Source organism: Anopheles coluzzii, chromosome 3 (assembly GCF_943734685.1).
Source record: "Anopheles coluzzii chromosome 3, AcolN3, whole genome shotgun sequence".
Taxonomy (NCBI): domain Eukaryota; kingdom Metazoa; phylum Arthropoda; class Insecta; order Diptera; family Culicidae; genus Anopheles; species Anopheles coluzzii.
The window spans coordinates 63,118,140-63,130,348 of record NC_064671.1 but is presented as its reverse complement, the minus strand read 5'-3'; the positions used below and the strand labels follow the sequence as shown (position 1 = coordinate 63,130,348).

The window sequence follows — 12,209 nt, the reverse complement described above, 5'->3', positions numbered from 1 at the left end:
AAAATGTAGAAAATTGGTTTACATATGAAGTCCTACAGGTGACCTTATTTATGTCACTTATATCTATTACTTCATCATCCTTTAATGTTTTACTAGAACATACATGAACTCCAATTAAAACCTCATTGATTTTAAACCAAATCAATAACTATAATTACAGTAGAAAGCTATAACAAATCCCTATGATTGGTTACCAGCGTATGTTTTTTAATTATTGTCCAGTTTGCAATACATCAATAACACAGTATAATACATTAACATATGTATTATAAAATAAATATATACCAACCAGTTTTTTTATGCGCTTCACTGTTTTGAATTTTGGCAACTTAAGTGCAAACAATCATGAATCGTATACACATCCTATTCGGGAAGACACCACACAAAGACCTTCATATTCAAACGAAGGTTTATAATTGTACATCATAATAGCGGACTAGTATTGGAAGGCTCAGCAAGCTGGACTTCAGTATTGAACCGCGAATAGATCTTAAAGAAGTAGAGAAAGAGTATGTGTGTTTTGTCGTAAACTATTTTTATAATATCTTACAACATCAACTTTATCTTCCCTTGATAGTTTTACAAGATACATAAAACGCAGACAGTGACTCATGGATGAAGGATAAATAAATGTTAGCGATGCCGATGTACTTTGAGAACAATTGTAAAAGAAAAATAAAAAAAGAAAACAATATCAAATTTGGATAAACACTCGAAAAATGAACGAACATTTTATTAACTCAATCGCACTGGAACACTTCATGTTTTAGCATTTTCAAACTGCTTCATTTGTACTACAAAATAAAGTTGCTTCTATAGATCCGATTCTACAAAAAAGCACCACCGATAACCACTATGATCAACATCACCGCATCGTTTGACGAGATTCTGATTGATATCGGGACTGCCTTGAGCAGTTTGACTAACGCTTTTGTTCTACCGGTTGCCGGTGAGAGTTCGCCATCGTTGGCAGAACTGGTTTTGAGTATGAAGTTAAAAAAACGTCATTTTCATGCCTACTTCTTACACGGCAACCACCGGTACCGTCGCACCGCGTTGCTTATAACGTGCTGTACGTATTGTTTTAATTGAAGGACTCTACCGTGTGTGCGCTATCATTATAGCTCGAGCAGGACCGAGAAGGAAGCAGGCAAATGATCACTAAATACCTTCATCAACTGCCGGTATCAACGATCACCGCCCGCCTGATGCAGGTATGCGTACGCGATTCTTCGTATGAACGCTGTACTAGAAGTTATTTCATACAAGGTTAGTGTCAGCCAAAGCCATCAGGAGATACCATTAGAAGAGACGAAGCAGAAGCTTAACAAACGAAGAAACTTGAAATGGGCACACAATCTCCTGCGGAGTAATAACGCTGTAGAGCTTAAAAAATGCCAACACGTACAACTCTGCAAGTGCATTATGCAAGTGCGGTATTGGATTGTGAGAAAAGGGGTTAACGCTTGATGCTTTTTGAGATTACGCCCTCCATGAATGATAGATACAAACGATAATCAAAGCATAAGGGTAATTTTCATTATCCTGCTCCCCACTGGTCGACCTTCCGAGTGTTGTGTATGTGTTGTTAGGTGGGGTAGTATAAAAGTAACAAACAATTTCAACGAGCGGGAAGCAACAAACCTACTGTTTTGTGTACAGTTTTTCCTTTCCTTATTTGATTTGATTGTTTACGTGCACAAAGCCAAAAGAAACTAAATAGGAAATGGTTAAAAAGCTTTTCCCGACACATGTGGTTGCGAGTGGCTGTAGGTAACCACCAACTTGACGGGAAAAGTGAGCTAAAAAATGGGACGTTTTGATCCAACCATTCAGCAACAGACGTGGCAATAGATTGCTTTCAGCGAAGGTTTGCCTACTGCACGTGGACAAAGTATGTTAAGGTTACATGAACATGTGTGTTTTTCTAAAGCAGGATTATGCTGTGAGAGTGTAATAGACTTTGTTTCTTTTCCTTTTCTTCCACAACGGTCCACAACTGTTGGCTGATGTTTGAGAGGGAAATGTCTAAATATCTCTTCCTCATAAGCTCGATTTTGCAATGATGTTGACCATAATAGTGAGGAAATTAACATTTGTGGCTTTTGTTGTCGTTCGAGATAACAGTTCGCAGTCAGAAAGGCAGAGGAATGTACCTGCACCTGATGTATAATAAAAACATTGAAAAATGGAAATTAATGGAGTGGATTTTTTCAAATTTTTTAAACACAAAATAAAAATCTTACAGACCATCCATGAAATGTAAAAACAAGTAAAATGCATTAAAAATGCATGTATTTTAATTACCGCATGATAAATTAACGATGCATTAATGATTCTACCTGCACCGCCTGCAACCCATCGCAGACGACACATTCCACAAATGCCTTCAGGGTGTCACATTACGATAGAGCAATAATTCCTTTGGCTACACGCGCCACGATCAATATTCGCTCCTTCCCCGCTGCACTTGAACCGTTCGGTCCGTGAGGTCGAGGCAGCCGGTGGCTCTGAAAGGCTCGGACGGCGATTTGTATTTCTCCATGTCCAGTGATTGATGGGTGGTTAACGGGCGTGGGTCGAGGCATTCCATGCAGGATGCATTTGTGCATTTGCTGCAGCCTGGGCATGGCAAAAAGAAATATCTTCGATGATGATGCCTTCTGTTTGGGTCACTCTCTTTGCATAATTTGTTCCTTAAGTGGACGCTTGGGTTGAATGGTGGTGAGTTGGTTGGTGTGGTGGCTTGGCTTATGGCATGGGAATGGGCAGTGCAAGTTCGGAAGTTCAAGTGCAACCGAGAGTGAGCGTGTGTGGGGCTGCGATCGGAGTAATAAAATGCGCATCAAGTGCGAAAGGTTAAATGCAAAGTAATTACGGCGAGATCGGAACTGTTGTGCAGGTGGATAATGCTGCGTTTTGTCGGCATTTGTGCTGTAATCTAATAAACTAGTAAAGTTTGTTCTCGGTTTATTTTAGTTGTAATGCTCAAAAGTAGATAGTTCGTTATCAAAGCCATTCAATATTAAACTATAATCCTTCTATTACTTATTTTTTATTTGCTTATCTGTTTACTGTTGCAATTATAAAATGCAACACTTACAATGAGTGCTATCACCATCAAATAAGCATGTCAACAAAATAGCAACTCCAATCATGATAAGGAAAAGCATGTACAAACTTTGACATAATAATGAAAGGAAACACATGCCCTGTCTTTTGTATCATTGGACATTTCTCCCACAAACTAATGCTTGCTTTGGGATTTCCCGTACACCCTGCACAGATTTCAACCTTCCTGACGTCACTCATTCGAGCAGCTTTCCTAGCGGACGCTTCGGATGCACTCGGACAGATCCATTAGTACAATACGGTGATTGATTTTCCTTGCGGATGTAGTGGCCGAACGCTTTATCCATAGATGGGAAAGCCCGGCGCAATGTCAACTCGACGCGAAGCTAACAAAGTCCCGACTACACTCCCTGGCGGACGGTCGTTGCAAGTGGGCAAACGATTGTTCCTGGATTGGTGCATTTCTCTACGGTGGGGCGTTGATTTTATTGCCTTTCTTTTGTGTAGCCCTCTTCAAATGGGCCTTTGACGCCGTTTGATCGACACCAACTCATCGCGCGCCGGAAGTGGATGTCATTTGTTCGCACAGGGAAAGCGACGAGTTGGTGTTTGCCTGCGACTCAGTATGGGGGATAAATTAAAACTATAGATTAGCGTTTTGCTGATTGGGTTTGGAGAAGAGCTAAACGTGAAAACACAAAAGGGTGTTCATCAGGAGTAGGAAGTCTTCATTCATCAAACTTATAGATTAATATTAATTATTACTTACAGAAAATAATATTAAAAAACTAACATATTTAATTTGTAATCTTACTGTATACATAAAAAATGCAAATCGTATTTAATTTCGTTGCATTTGCGTTTCGATTCCACGCTTTCTTCGTACCTTAAACTACGGCAGGATGCGTGCGGGTGAAATGCAAATAATTGTTTGTTGTCTCAGCAACACCCTTTGCCACACTCAGCACCCACTTACATGAAATCGAGTGGAATTCGCTCTGTTTTCTCCTGCCAAGATTGCACAGATCGGTCCAGCGCGGGGTCACTTTCTTCGGTGGCAGAACAAATTTGCATTCCATAATGCAAATGCACCGGTCGGCCAAATGCACGCGTGAAGCCGGCTGACGTGCTAAAGTGGCGACCAAGTGTTGGCGCGAAATGGATGCCGAGTCACGACGCTTTGATTCCCATTTGTCATCGGGTCAGCCGTGTTTGTACTTTTACCAGCGGATAGGTTTGCTTGCATTATTCCAGTGTGATGCTGCGAGTTGATTCGAAATCGTTTTCATATAATTATGGGAATTGTTTGTTCGAGTATGTTTTTAGGCGTCCTATCTGGGTCAAAATCTTGATTCAGTTGCACATGAGATGCGATGTAGAACAAGAGTTTAGCATCCGATTAAAGTATATTAAAGATGTGACAAACATGAGCAGCCTCATTGAACCAGCTTGAATGAATACAAAAGTTATAGCTTTTTTACAGTTTACATAACAATTTTAAATAATGTTTGAAGTAATCTTCATTTTGTTAGGGTTGGGGTTAGGGTAAGTAGTTACTGCAATTCTACATTCTATCAAATATTTGATAAACTTGCCGACCCATACAAGGCCAGATTTAATTGTGTCCCATCCGCACCGTTCCTCGGTAGCAAGGAATTACTATTCAGTTATAAGTTATAATTACCCTAGAAAGTCTATAAAGACCTAGCATATTCGCCTCGGTGGTTACGAGAGGATGCTCCGGAGAAGGAATGATCCCATCCAGCCTTGTAGGTGCCGACACGTACATGGAATAGGTTATTGGAACATTAGTATCAAATAAAATCATCGATTGATAATAGAATACACGTTGTACATATTTGTTTTGAAGTTGATAAAACAAGATATAAATAATAATAAAAAATAAAGCCAAAATACAGCAAGACAAACACAGTATTTTTTGTATTTTGTATGGTATTTTTACAGGACAAAATACAGTATTTTTGGTTCAGCCAAAACATGATTAGTTTTAAAAAAATAATTAAAATCCCTTACCGTGAATCTATGAACACCAAGGTTTGCACATGGTTTAAACGCTACTATGGACACAACTCATTTAGATAAGTAAGTAAATCAGAGAGGAAGAGGGCAAACGAAGAATTTGGTGGACTTTTTGATAAATGCATTCGCACTGTCTCGACATAGTAAGGCTTAACTATCTCTTTTCGTAGTAAATATAAAACCTGTGTAAAGACCGGCATGGCCGCATACATCAATAAGGCAAACGATGAAGAATGACAAGCAGATTAAAGCAAACAAACTGAGGAAGCGGTAAAAAACCCCGACGAGGTTCAAATATTCTATAAAAGATACAACAACAACAACAATAACATCTGACTCGAGAGGGCTTTGTAGCCCTTCGACTAATAAACTTAAACATTTAACATTAAACATTAAACAAGAAATCGGCACTGTGCACTGTGCACTGTGGCCGATTAAAAGCAGCCGGGATTAAAATGCAAATTTCAATCATCATATTTATTTAATACGTAGAAAGCATTGAAAGTTACTGTATCAAACTAAGAAATACACCATATTTCAGTTCCCTTGTCGTATTAATTATTACGATAGAGACTCCTAGAGTCTTAGGCCTTGAAAAATCTCATCATAACAACTGTATTTTTACCTTCTTCAAACCAATGTTACATTCACAAAAAAAAAAAACAATCAGATTATTAAAAAGGAATATGTTTTGGAAAGTTTTTAATCTATTCTAAACAAAAATTCTTGGTTTCTGAAAATATCTCAAAAAAAAAGTCAAAAAAGTTAAAGAGTATAACGTGCTCTACTTACACTCAATTTTATAAATAAGGTATCTTAGATATCGTGCCAAATTGAAACACCGTAAAATACTGTAGTTTCATGCATACCACGTCAAAGCTGTACATCTAAACAAAAGATCTGTAAAGAAATTAGCCACTAATTCGCGCGACTTTGGCAGTTATTGGCGTGTTAATGACAGCATGACACTTTAAATAAAACAAAGTGTTTTCTGATGAAGAATGACTAATGACCATTTAGGGATGTTTAGGGGTGCTATCGTAAAAGTTAAAAAAGAGAAGAAGGCTCGTAATTCGTGTTAAAGATTATAACTTGCTCACAGACTAGAGTAATTTCTAATAGCAATATCTGTTCTTTTGTAAGCTGGAGCTGCATCAGTTGTTTAGTTCACGATGTTTCAATAATGCCTTAGATTCTGCTTTCAACGATGTGGTTGCAACGGCGCCTACAATTCCTAAAATCACGGCTAAACGAACCATCGATGAAAATGACCAAGTTTTTGTATACACGTATAATACCTTGAAGTAAAAAGCAATAGGTAATGTTAAAATGAATTGTTTGTTCGAGTATGTTTTTAGGCGTCCTATCTGGGTCAAAATCTTGATTCAGTTGCACATGAGATGCGATGTAGAACAAGAGTTTAGCATCCGATTAAAGTATATTAAAGATGTGACAAACATGAGCAGCCTCATTGAACCAGCTTGAATGAATACAAAAGTTATAGCTTTTTTACAGTTTACATAACAATTTTAAATAATGTTTGAAGTAATCTTCATTTTGTTAGGGTTGGGGTTAGGGTAAGTAGTTACTGCAATTCTACATTCTATCAAATATTTGATAAACTTGCCGACCCATACAAGGCCAGATTTAATTGTGTCCCATCCGCACCGTTCCTCGGTAGCAAGGAATTACTATTCAGTTATAAGTTATAATTACCCTAGAAAGTCTATAAAGACCTAGCATATTCGCCTCGGTGGTTACGAGAGGATGCTCCGGAGAAGGAATGATCCCATCCAGCCTTGTAGGTGCCGACACGTACATGGAATAGGTTATTGGAACATTAGTATCAAATAAAATCATCGATTGATAATAGAATACACGTTGTACTTATTTGTTTTGAAGTTGATAAAACAAGATATAAATAATAATAAAAAATAAAGCCAAAATACAGCAAGACAAACACAGTATTTTTTGTATTTTGTATGGTATTTTTACAGGACAAAATACAGTATTTTTGGTTCAGCCAAAACATGATTAGTTTTAAAAAAATAATTAAAATCCCTTACCGTGAATCTATGAACACCAAGGTTTGCACATGGTTTAAACGCTACTATGGACACAACTCATTTAGATAAGTAAGTAAATCAGAGAGGAAGAGGGCAAACGAAGAATTTGGTGGACTTTTTGATAAATGCATTCGCACTGTCTCGACATAGTAAGGCTTAACTATCTCTTTTCGTAGTAAATATAAAACCTGTGTAAAGACCGGCATGGCCGCATACATCAATAAGGCAAACGATGAAGAATGACAAGCAGATTAAAGCAAACAAACTGAGGAAGCGGTAAAAAACCCCGACGAGGTTCAAATATTCTATAAAAGATACAACAACAACAACAATAACATCTGACTCGAGAGGGCTTTGTAGCCCTTCGACTAATAAACTTAAACATTTAACATTAAACATTAAACAAGAAATCGGCACTGTGCACTGTGCACTGTGGCCGATTAAAAGCAGCCGGGATTAAAATGCAAATTTCAATCATCATATTTATTTAATACGTAGAAAGCATTGAAAGTTACTGTATCAAACTAAGAAATACACCATATTTCAGTTCCCTTGTCGTATTAATTATTACGATAGAGACTCCTAGAGTCTTAGGCCTTGAAAAATCTCATCATAACAACTGTATTTTTACCTTCTTCAAACCAATGTTACATTCACAAAAAAAAAACAATCAGATTATTAAAAAGGAATATGTTTTGGAAAGTTTTTAATCTATTCTAAACAAAAATTCTTGGTTTCTGAAAATATCTCAAAAAAAAGTCAAAAAAGTTAAAGAGTATAACGTGCTCTACTTACACTCAATTTTATAAATAAGGTATCTTAGATATCGTGCCAAATTGAAACACCGTAAAATACTGTAGTTTCATGCATACCACGTCAAAGCTGTACATCTAAACAAAAGATCTGTAAAGAAATTAGCCACTAATTCGCGCGACTTTGGCAGTTATTGGCGTGTTAATGACAGCATGACACTTTAAATAAAACAAAGTGTTTTCTGATGAAGAATGACTAATGACCATTTAGGGATGTTTAGGGGTGCTATCGTAAAAGTTAAAAAAGAGAAGAAGGCTCGTAATTCGTGTTAAAGATTATAACTTGCTCACAGACTAGAGTAATTTCTAATAGCAATATCTGTTCTTTTGTAAGCTGGAGCTGCATCAGTTGTTTAGTTCACGATGTTTCAATAATGCCTTAGATTCTGCTTTCAACGATGTGGTTGCAACGGCGCCTACAATTCCTAAAATCACGGCTAAACGAACCATCGATGAAAATGACCAAGTTTTTGTATACACGTATAATACCTTGAAGTAAAAAGCAATAGGTAATGTTAAAATGTGTTCATCTTTCCCATATCAGCCGTTCGTCTTACCGGAACATTTCAAAACTTCAAAAAAATTTTTTTAATTAATTAATTTTTTTTATAGAAACATTAAAATTTACACACATTTTCTGATAAAATGTGAGTGTAACATAAGACTTGCACATTTTTACGGTTGCTGCATTTATATATTTCTAGAATTTTAATATTTTCCTTAATGTGTCCGTCTTTACTAACCATTTTTTCTCCTGATCGATGCTTATTCGAAATTCGGGTTTTACTAGACATTCTAACGGCAGTACTTCAATTTTAAGCTGCTGTACAATTACACAGAATAACTGTTAATTATGTTTTCTAAATCTAAATTTGTTAAAAATAGTTAAATTTTAAATCGTTTTTATTCGACGATTCGACACCCCAGAAGCACATTGAATTCTAGCACTTTCGAGCAGTTTAACCGCTTTAAAGCTCAATGGTAAAGCTTTGGGCGCGAGCTTTAAGCAAAAAAGCTTTCTTGTTCCTCGGGTGAAATCCGCAAATTGATGCAAATGCAGTTTTGTCCAATGACTGTATCGTAGTATGTCAATGCACTACAATCGTTTGTTGTAAATATTTGATGGACCATGCTCACAGGTACATATGCACGTCGAACGTGTACATAAATAAACTGCTTGTTAACCTTCAGCTATGCAATATATGTACAATCTCGATCCCAACACTTTTCCGCACTATTTTCTGTTTCCTTCTCTTTTCCACAACTACTATCACGATTTGTTTATCTTGACTTCATAATTAATCAGATTCAGTCGTGAGTTGTTTTGTGTGTGTATGTATGTTTACTTTTCGAGACTGTATAGACCACAACGGCCCCATCCAACATTTCCACCCGTCCAGTGCATTGAAGTCGATTGCCTACTAAGGGGCGGAAGAGGATCTGTTTTGTACATGGAGTCACGCAATGTCATTGCTTTCGACGCCAGGCTGTCTCCCTCTTTGTTTGGGCAGAGAGCATTTCGTATTCATGGTAGGGTCGACCAATCGTGGTACCTGAGCACGTGCATAGTAGTAGGCAGGTCCTGCACAAATAACAACAGAACGGTATTGTTTTTCTACCGATTGCTGGTCAGGTTGGTGCGGGGGCAACACTGGTCAGCTGATCGTAATCAATAATCTTGATGATAATGTATCTTCATTGTATTTTGCTTGTCCCTTTTCAACCGTCATTTTCGTCCGATGCTTCTTCGGTTGAAGACCCCCCCCCCCACTCTCCCTCCATTTCGTCTGACAGTAATCGATGGCCATTTGTGTTGCCCACGTTGAGGGACATTTTTCATTCATGTTACCTTCCTCACAGGAGGTTCTGTATGTTGTCGCTAGAATCTCTACCATGAAATCGAGTCACCTTGTACCTTGTAGTTATATTGCTCAAGGACACTGTTAGTACTAGGTGGAAAATCAACGAGCGCAAAGTTTCTCCTACCTGTGTTGGTGCATTTTTCAAGCGTGCATTAAGCCTACCTTCGAATTGCTGCTGTGGCTCTTCTATTGAGCCAAACGATCAAACGAAAAAAGAGCGAAAATAGAGACAAAAATGTAAACTATCCGGTAGACGAATGATCGCGTGCTGCGAATCTCGGCTCGAACGGTCACACCAGTACACACCTGGACCCGATTCAACGGCTCCCACATCGGCACGAAGTGCATGACCGAAGCTCGCAAAATAAAAAACGATCCAGCTTTCGCGCCGAAATAAACAAACCCGCACGAAGCTTTTTCAGTCGTTGGCCGTACGTCGGGAGGTTCGCACGTCCGTTCGCTGGTTCAAGAAATTTAAGCGCGCCCTTTTCCCAACTGTAGTTTATGCAAGTGCTACCCGCCTATGTGTGTGTGTGTGTCCGCGCGTGTGAGTAGGTCAGTGTGCATGGAAGAGTGTGCTAGACGAGAAACGGAAAAAACCCAGTGGCTGTTATTGTTGCCATTAATACGTAATTTGGCTTTATTGCCATTGGTTTGGAAGCGAATGTGATTTTATTCCAGTTTATCTCTGTGATGTTGGTGTGCCGTATTGCACTTGTATTTGTTTGTCCCGTTGTGCGTGTATGCGTTTAAGTGAGTGGATTATGAAAATCAAAACCTCCGGCTGATCACCTTCGCATGTCAGAAGCAGCGGTAATTAAATATTATCATCGATTCGTGATGGAGGCGCCCGGTGCGATTGACCGGTGTGGTCATTTCCCCCCTTTTGGTCCTGTTTTCCTGCTTTCGTTTGTATTGTTGTGGTAGTGTGTTGAGTGAACAAGTAGCATACGATGCGTGTTTGTTGATAGACCGTGGTTGAGAACTTCCGGTGGACCACTTCCTGGTTTTCTCTTTACCTTTCCTTCGTTCTATTTATTCACTCGTTTTGATGGGAAAAAGGTGATACACTGTGAATGAGCTCTGTGAATATAAAAAAGCAAAAAGGGAAAAAACAAACGAAAAACCACACAACAAAACAGAAACGTGCCGTCGATAAATGTGTGTTGAGGCGCGAAATCTACATCCGGCGAATGGTCTATAAAAGTGAGACTTTCGGTAGGAGGCGGTTGTTGTCTAGTGTTTTGTTCACACGTCCCTTTCTCAACTAATCCTGCTGGTTTGCGAGCGGAAGCTTAATTAAAATCGAATAAACAGAATGAGGTAGTAGCACACAAACCGCTGAAGAGATGATCGATGTGATTTCATCGAAACGAAAACATTTTTTTTTAATTGAATTGCCTTATTTTTTTTAAATCTGTTATTAGTTGTTTTTATTTTTACTTTAGTTTCCTTCTGTTATCATTTTATTTTTCTTCTTAATTTTTTGTTTTAATTAAAAAAAAACAATTTTCATTTAGTTTATTTTATGTATCTATTTCAATATTACGTTTATGATAAATTTTAGATTTTATTAACGAACGATCACAATGAAAACAATTATCTTTAATTATTGAAGTTACCATGAAAAGTTTAGAAATACAAAAATAACATAACAAGAAAGGAAAAGGAAAATGTGAAACCAAACGCATCCAATCGGCGACCGTCATACTGCCATCGTTCAATAGAGCAGAATGCAGAATAGTGCATCGAACGCAAAGTGGGATTCCATTTGATATAATAAGTATTGATTGGTGTACTAAAAATAGGGCCCAATGGTTTTTCGTGCCGTTATACCTTCTCACCGTTATACCTGCTCCATAGTTCCGGATCTGTTCCTAGTTTGTGTATTTCTATGTATGTATGTTTGTACGTGTGTGTATTTATGAAATGCGCTTCCCGATTCGTTCGAATTGCCGTTTATCCGTTGCGTCACCGTCAAAGCAATGATTGTCGATCAGGAAGAACAGTGTGATGCAGTGTGTAAAAATATCAAAACAAAACAAACAAACGTTACAAAGCACCGCTGTGTACCGATTAATGAGTCAAATGGTATAACATTTTGGCCGCTATGGATCTAACTGACGTTAACAATGTTAAATCGTGTATGATTATATGGGGAAAATCATTTAATTAAGCTGTGAAAGTCCTACATCCAACCCTTATACAAATACATACAAAAGAAGAACAAGATATAGACCAAAGATTGTACTTTACCGATAATCTGTCCTGCGGTGGCATTGGCATCGAAAAGTGGCCCATACATTCGTCACATTTCACCGTGTAGCCGTTTGTTTTCCCGTCCTTTGCTTTCTCTG

The 12,209-nt window shown here is 38.0% G+C and overlaps 2 protein-coding genes across 5 annotated transcripts in view; one reads left to right on the top strand and one right to left on the bottom strand.

The window, feature by feature from the left end:
• The window catches only part of LOC120954733 (zinc finger protein jing homolog), a 156,627-nt gene that overhangs the window by 58,687 nt on the left and 85,731 nt on the right, over nucleotides 1–12,209 (bottom strand). The gene's annotated exons all lie outside the window — the stretch shown is intronic.
• Nucleotides 9,245–12,209, top strand: part of LOC120958193 (glycine receptor subunit alpha-4) — a 40,898-nt gene continuing 37,933 nt past the window's right edge. The window contains exon 1 of one of the 4 annotated variants that reach the window (XM_049609301.1): nucleotides 9,245–10,399. The gene's annotated coding sequence lies outside the window, so the exon portion shown is untranslated. Of the gene's footprint in view, nucleotides 10,666–12,209 lie in introns of all 4 variants that reach the window. The other 3 variants (XM_049609300.1, XM_049609299.1, XM_040380818.2) reach the window with 3 other exon arrangements.